Genomic DNA, 7451 nt, shown 5'->3' on the forward strand with positions numbered 1-7451 from the left:
AGACATGCTCTGTGAATTGAAAATTATTAAAAAAAAATAAACAAATAGTTAATTTTAATAAGTACAAACAAAGTTGTATTTCTATATTACAATAATCAACAATCAAGCAAGAAAAAATAATAATCATTTCAATTTTTCTACCTGCCATCCGACTTAATTTCTTGTTCCCAGACTGATACATTGTTGTTTCGCGCTCGTGATTTCTGACGGGTCGTGGCGCCTCCTTTTCTGTCGACAACTCGAGTCCTCGCTATTTCTCACGTTTCGCCCACTCCTTTGCTCGCCTTGCTTTGCTCGCGTGATGATGACTAGATGCATCACGATAAAAATAATAATGTAAGGAAAAGTATATCCTATGCCCTGAAATACAAGATTCACAAGGATATCAGTAGAAAACGTTTCCGTTTCCGTTGCGGCTACAAAACCAAACGAAACGTTACAGACTTATTTGTGTGTATACGGTCTCACATTTTGAATACGTCTTGTTTGATTTATTTACTTTCTATGGTAATGTTTATAGTAGCTAGTTTTTCTTATTTTTGTTATCATTGTTATCGCCATTATTATTTAATATCATGTACTATTGAAGCGTTTGGCGGATGTGAATAGAATGGATAAAAAACACTGGCCTTTTTCTAAACTTGAATTATAAAGTTTGCGTAATTAATATTGTCACTTTCCTCTCATGCTCAATACACATGCTAGGCATTTCACATCATTCCTGAACACAGACACAACCGTCCCGCGCCACAACTCACAAGACAGGCCAGCCGTCCCCATAGTCTACAGACCTTGACCGCGCCCACGACAATACAGCTACTCTAATTCCCCTTCTGTGACTTTATCATTGCACTCATATTGATCACTATCACAACTTAATTCCTTTGTAGGCCTAATGTGGTCACAGTATCAAATTGGTGTCAACACATCCTCGTGTCTCGCGTCCGGCCCACATCACTCGTAGCAAACGCTGTCCGTCAGCTCCATTCCTCTTGGTCTGCTCCCTCTTGTCCTTGCAGCGTCTGCTGGGTCCTTTGCTGTGTTAATTTCCAGGTCACTGTTATGGCGGGAACGTCAGCAGGACTCCACACTGTATATCAGCAGGGACTTTCCTTGGTGCCCATGTTCTCCCTTTTCCTTTTCTTTTTCACCCTTTCTCTTTTTTCCGACTCTTCCTTCAGCCTGGCTGGGTCATCCCAAGCACTCCTTCCGCTTGCACAGCCAACCAACTCCACTAAGACACAAGAACCAATCTCCCCGCGGTTGCCACGCGCTAATCATATCTCCGTTCGCCTTTCCCCGCGTTTCTTTGCAAAGCCGGACTATGGTATGTGAACGGTTCCTGCATGTAGCACTATTATCATAATTGCTCTGATTATCTTTATTTTTAAAATTATTGCTGTTACTCTAACCATCATTACAATAAATATCATAATTACCATAATTATTATTGCCATCGCCATTATTATTATCTTTGTAAGGGTAAATACAAGTAAACAAACGCTGGCTCGAGTTGGACATATGACGGATCCTCACTATGTCTGTCGTAACGAAGTGAGGAGGTTGCGTCCCCACTTGGAAGGCACTGATTTGATGTTTGAGATGCTGGAGCGAAAGTTGTTGCAGATTCTTTTCTTTATAAATTGCGGGAGTATGGTAACTTGTGTACAGAGAACAGGCGTGGCAGCGGCGCCAGGGAAGGACATCTTGCCATAGCTGCAATGATACGCGGTTGCAGTGATAAGACCAAGTTCAGTTTAGAAACATTTCATAAAGGAAAACGTGGAAAAATTTTAACAAACACAAATTTAGAGACATATGGTCACATGATAGTTTCATGGTGAAGAAACAAGGGATACATTACAGACTGCGAATGCAAGCGTTGGCCAAGAACCGCTTAAAATTTATCATAGAAATCATTTTTCACGGTATCTGATTCTGTAACTTCCATGAAAATATTCAAAGAAATTGAAATTAACTGAAAACGAAAGGAGATAATGGAGATTATGGGAATGAAAAGTGTTTTGCTTATAAATAATAAAACATTATAAGACGAACTATTTACCTCTTACTGTTAAACTCCTCGTCTCTCTAAATAGAGAATATATCTGGTATTCTATGAAATAAAGAATATTTCAGATGAAAAAAAAAAAATCTGAGAAATTCTAGCAACATTCTTCTGTTGATATTGTATTCGGTGACTTTTAAATTTAATTTCATAAAATTGGATATATAGGAATGGGTAGGCCTATATTTTACTTCAGGGATGTTCATTTGTTTTGATAACGTGCCAGAGTGTGAGGGTTGCCCATCGGAAGTGTGGTACTGTTTTAGAGGCACTTTATATGAATATAGGAGAAAATATAGCGCTTTGTTAAGATGTTAGGGTAGATATATTTACTTCTCTGCCATCTTGAGGAGGCCTAGTTTGTCAGCTATTTTGAAATGCGCGCTCAAACTGTTACCAACCGCCAATGAAATTAACTCCACCCTGGACTTATGCCTAAGTTATCTATCTCCGAGATTGTTGGTGGGAATACGTGTACATTGCTTTTAAAACCTAAGTATATATATGTTGTGTGTTATCTTGACATTTCTGTGCTCTCCAAGGACTGTTATGATTTGTACTTTAAAGATAGACACTTCTACATGTCTGGCATCCCCAAGCAAGGCTTGCCTGCCTTGAGGCATCTTTTACAGCGGTTACGGGAAACGCGACACCTCTTGCGCGACAGGAATCGAGCAGACGGTTAACTTTATTTGAGTTGCCAGATGCAATCCTCCTACTTCGGATAGTTTATGCATATTCGTACTTATAATGGTTATCTATAACAATGTACTACCCACCATAAGATATCAAAAGCCATCTTGGATATCATAATCCAAAATACTGTGTACAAGTCGGAAAAATAACCAGTACAGTAAAATAGCAAGCCGTCAACCGCGATCATTCCCAGTACGTCACGGAAATGGGCGGAGCTTAGAGACTTAAAGACCAACTCGCCTCCGATCACGAGACAGCTTTTGGTGTCGCGTTGTGTCTCGCGACACCCTAATTGCCACCGGAAACGATGCCTTTGGAAAACGTCTTAAGCAGGGAACGGTACAGTTCTTGGCCTATCGGCAAGAATTCTTGCCCAAACGCTCCCCTGCTTAAAACGCTTTAAGGCAATAGTATATCAATAATAATAGTGATTACATACTCAGCGATTCAGAATAAGCATTTTCTAAGGAATATTAGGAGTATAAACAATGCTTAATTATACATAAAGATATCAGAATAACTGAATGGGAAATGTTTGTGAGAAATCTAAGGATTAGATTGGCGTGTTCTAAGGTCTCTTGTGATTTTCACGGTTGTAGGCCAGTTGGCATCGGCAGAGGACAGATAAACTTTTTGGTATTCAGGGCGTAAAAGATTACAGGAACAGGTCAGAATATCTGCATTACATGCAAAATTGCCCATTTTCTTTTCCTTTGAGCTGCAATGTCCTTTCAACTGCCTTTCTCCTAACCTATCCATGTCATTTACTTTGTCCTTATCTCTTCTTACATAAAAAGGGGTGTGGGGAAGGGAGGTGTAAACAGCCGATAGTTGACTCTGCTCTTAATATGTACATTTTGTATACAGATCACTTCTCACATAAGTACCGGTTCGTACAACAATATACAAGGTCGACAAATATCGACAGAACATCATATCGCGAAGGCGCTAATTAAGGAATGATTCACTGATACATTGAAATGCTGAAGTTACATCCAGACGATTTAATAAATCTGTAAGAGCGTTTATCACCTCTTAGGTAAATCTCGGCCGCTATGATATGTAGGGACGAAAAGATTTTACAGATCTGTGATATTGCAGGGTGAAAATAACTCAACTAAGAAATATCTTAGGCAGTTAATAAATAATTAAGGTTAAACAGCCAGGTCGCTCTATCTACACCGTATGGAAAGGGGAACGAATCCTTCATCTGGCCTTTAAGGTGACCGGACGATGGGGAAAAACGGTCAGGCCAACAAAACCCGAACGCGCATTATCCATCGAGGATAAAGGATAGGGAAAAGCTATCCAATGGGGAGGGAGGCAACGCGCACGTCTCCAAGGAGCATGTCGAGAGGAAGGAAAGAGAGGCGGGGAGGACAGGGCGGAGCAACGGGCAGAAACGAATGCTGATCTTTGAGGCTTCGCGCGCTTGGCCAGGTTGCTTTGGTAGGGGATGTAAAACGAGTGGACCAATCTATGGACAACACTGATAAAGTTAAATATGGTAATATTAATAGTGATAAGGATGATGATGATGAGGAGGAGGAGGGTGATGATGATGATAATGATGATGATGATGATGAGGAGGAGGAGGACGATGATAATATCAATAATAATGATCATGATGGTAACGCCGATGATCATGATCATGATAATGGTAATGAGTATAGTAATAATAATGATAATGATAATAATAGTAATGACATTACTGCTACTACTAATATATTAATGAGGATACTACTACTGCTACTTCTAATTGTTATGGTAATAGTAACAATAGTAATAGTAATAACAATAATGATGATGATAATGATAACGGTAATAATCATAGTAAAACTAGTAATAGTGGCGATGACAGTAGTAATAGTGATAATTATCAATCATATTTTCAGACTTGGATTTAACTTAATCAGCTGAGTTTCTCCACTATTGGCCCGTTCTCTCCTCGCCCTTCGTTTGCATTATGGTCTCCCCTTTTCCCATTATCCGAGGCAGTTGGGCTCGCGGTCTGCGCAGCAGGGGGTTACAGAGGGTTTTAGAGGACAGGGAGGACGGTTGCATGGTGGGTGGGGGATGCTACAGGATTCCATACAGGATTAATTGAAAGGGATACCTTTTTTCCTACCCTTTGCTTCTGCTTCACTCTATTTGTCCGCCAACTATACACATGTTTCCTCCTGTCCCTCCCCCTTCTCTCCTCTCCCCTCCTCCCCAGCGGCCGCGGGTACCCGGGGAGAGACGCCGGCGGCGGGCCCGACGCTCGTCGCTGTGAGCCAGTCGCTGTCTCGATCTTGTGGTGGAAAGACGCGGTGAGCACGCGCCGGCTCTCGCCCAGCGAAGGCCTGAGGGAGGACCTGTATAAACGCTCGCTAGATCCCTGGGGAGGGCAAGGGGGAGCCAAGAACGTCCCTGAGAGGTTGACTGACGCTGCCGTTCCATTTCAGTCCCCGTATTGATCTACGACGATCAAGAGGAGTGCGTGGAAAGGGGAAAGAACTGGGAGACGAGCCGAGTGGAAGGATGTAGAGCAAGCAGGACTAACGAGATTTCGGTACTGTGATTCAGGAAAGGGAGAGAGAAAGATTGATATTTGTAAATAATCGCGCGGACTCAATTCTTGCTTGGCATTTCACACCCATAGAAGCGTTTACATGCTGGATGCTGGTACAAGCATCATGTTTGTTTTGTACTACATCTACGACGCGAAAATCACGGAAAGTTGGTTTTATTGAGTGTTTTTATTTCCGATCAGTTTAACAGTATCCTGCTGATATTGAACACTATGTCTTTACTGGTTGATATGTATGACTGGTCATAGTTATGTTATTTACATTTTTATGCACGTAGCATCGCCATAAAACCGTCTTGCCATTTTCTGATTTATTCACTTTTATTGTTGCTTTCACCACTCACCATCATCACCACAACAACACCGCCCTCATCATTATCATCATCAATATCAGTCACCACCACCACCATCATTACATTACCATATCATTATCTTTCTCGTGAATTATCATTATATTATCACAATTTTCTTTCGTTATCATAGTTTTCCTTTTGGCTACATTACCTTTCTTTGCGATTGGCCAGTGACCAAGTTGGCTGCGTGTGGTGTGATCCAAGTCCTCCGTGTGCTGCTCTCAGTTCAGTGCGCGAAAGAAAATAAAGGTGATAAGCCAATGAGCAAGAACAATAAAGAAAAATATAATAATGCAAAATCATAATTATGAAATGCATATTGCAAAGAGTGAAAAAAAATCCTGTCAGCTATGTGCCTTTCCAGCTGTATAGTGCATACCGAGTGTGTTGTTCACCAGTTCATTCATAATGGCGCCAGTGTTTAATATCGTGTTGTGTTCCCCCAGTTCATTGTTGGAGCTGAAACTAAACCGTTGCCATGGAAACTTCTTAATAAATCAGTGGTTTGCAGAATGTATAGTCATTGCAATATACGACACTGAACTACTAATTAGGAATCGCCCCTTCAGTTTAAACTGGTGAGTACAGGATTGAATTGTTTGTTGATTTCAATGATTACTTTAATAAGTGTAGTAAGTATTGTCGCAACTTAGGCTTCTGGCAATGCAGACATTTTGTCTAGGATTATGTAAACTAGTTAGTAAATATAAGTAAGCAAACACACGCATATGTGTCCAAATATATATGTGAGTGTGTGTGTGTGTGTGTGTGTGTGTGTGTGTGTGTGTGTGTGTGTGTGTGTGTGTGTGTGTGTGTGTGTGTGTGTGTGTGTGTGTTCCAGACTAGAGTTTGGTCTGCGTTCCCCGCGCAAAAATAATTTGGTCAAATTCTGTCCGCGCACGCGTTTCATCATCCGTCCGCAGATCCCTCGGCGCATATGTAGACAAAATTATGTTTTCCGCGCATGAAAAAATGTAATATTCCCCGCACAAGAAAAATACTTTACGGTCTGTTGTGTGTTTGTGTTTGTAGGCTATGTATAATATATATATATATATATATATATATATATATATATATATATATATATATATATATATATATATATATATATATACAAATAAACAAAAATTTTGAATTATGTATATGTGCCTATCGTCCAATATATCAGTATATGTAAATAAGGGTGTTGATGTCATATATCTATATATGCATTCAAAATATATACTGGAGTTGTATTCAGGCCAGATAGTTTGCAGTGTCTGAATGTTTCAGGCTGTTAATTTACGAATTATCTGATAATTCCAGGCAATTTACAATGTGACGTAATTTTTCTTAACATATTAATTGAAATTATTTCCATGGGTAGCTAACCCAAGTATGAATATTATTGTTATTCTTGGTCTGTTTCATTGATTTTGGGTTGAAGCAGTCGAAAATGAATTATGGTCATTTTCAGATATGCATACGGTACAGACTTACCCACGCGAATGCACTCCCGCAACGAAAAACTAGGAAAGTGCTCGAGGCGGAGACCCCGAACCTCCCTGCCGCTGTGTCAGCGATTTTCACCCTTCCGCACTTTCGCCTTAGAGGAGCGAATATGATATATATATATATATATATATATATATATATATATATATATATATATATATATATATATATATATATATATATATATATATATATATATATATATATATATATATATATATATATATATCCTGTGACTTATCGAATTTCCCTCCCATGAAATGTA

The sequence above is a fragment of the Penaeus vannamei genome, chromosome 29 (assembly GCF_042767895.1).
Source record: "Penaeus vannamei isolate JL-2024 chromosome 29, ASM4276789v1, whole genome shotgun sequence".
In the NCBI taxonomy this organism is placed as follows: Eukaryota; Metazoa; Arthropoda; class Malacostraca; order Decapoda; family Penaeidae; genus Penaeus; species Penaeus vannamei.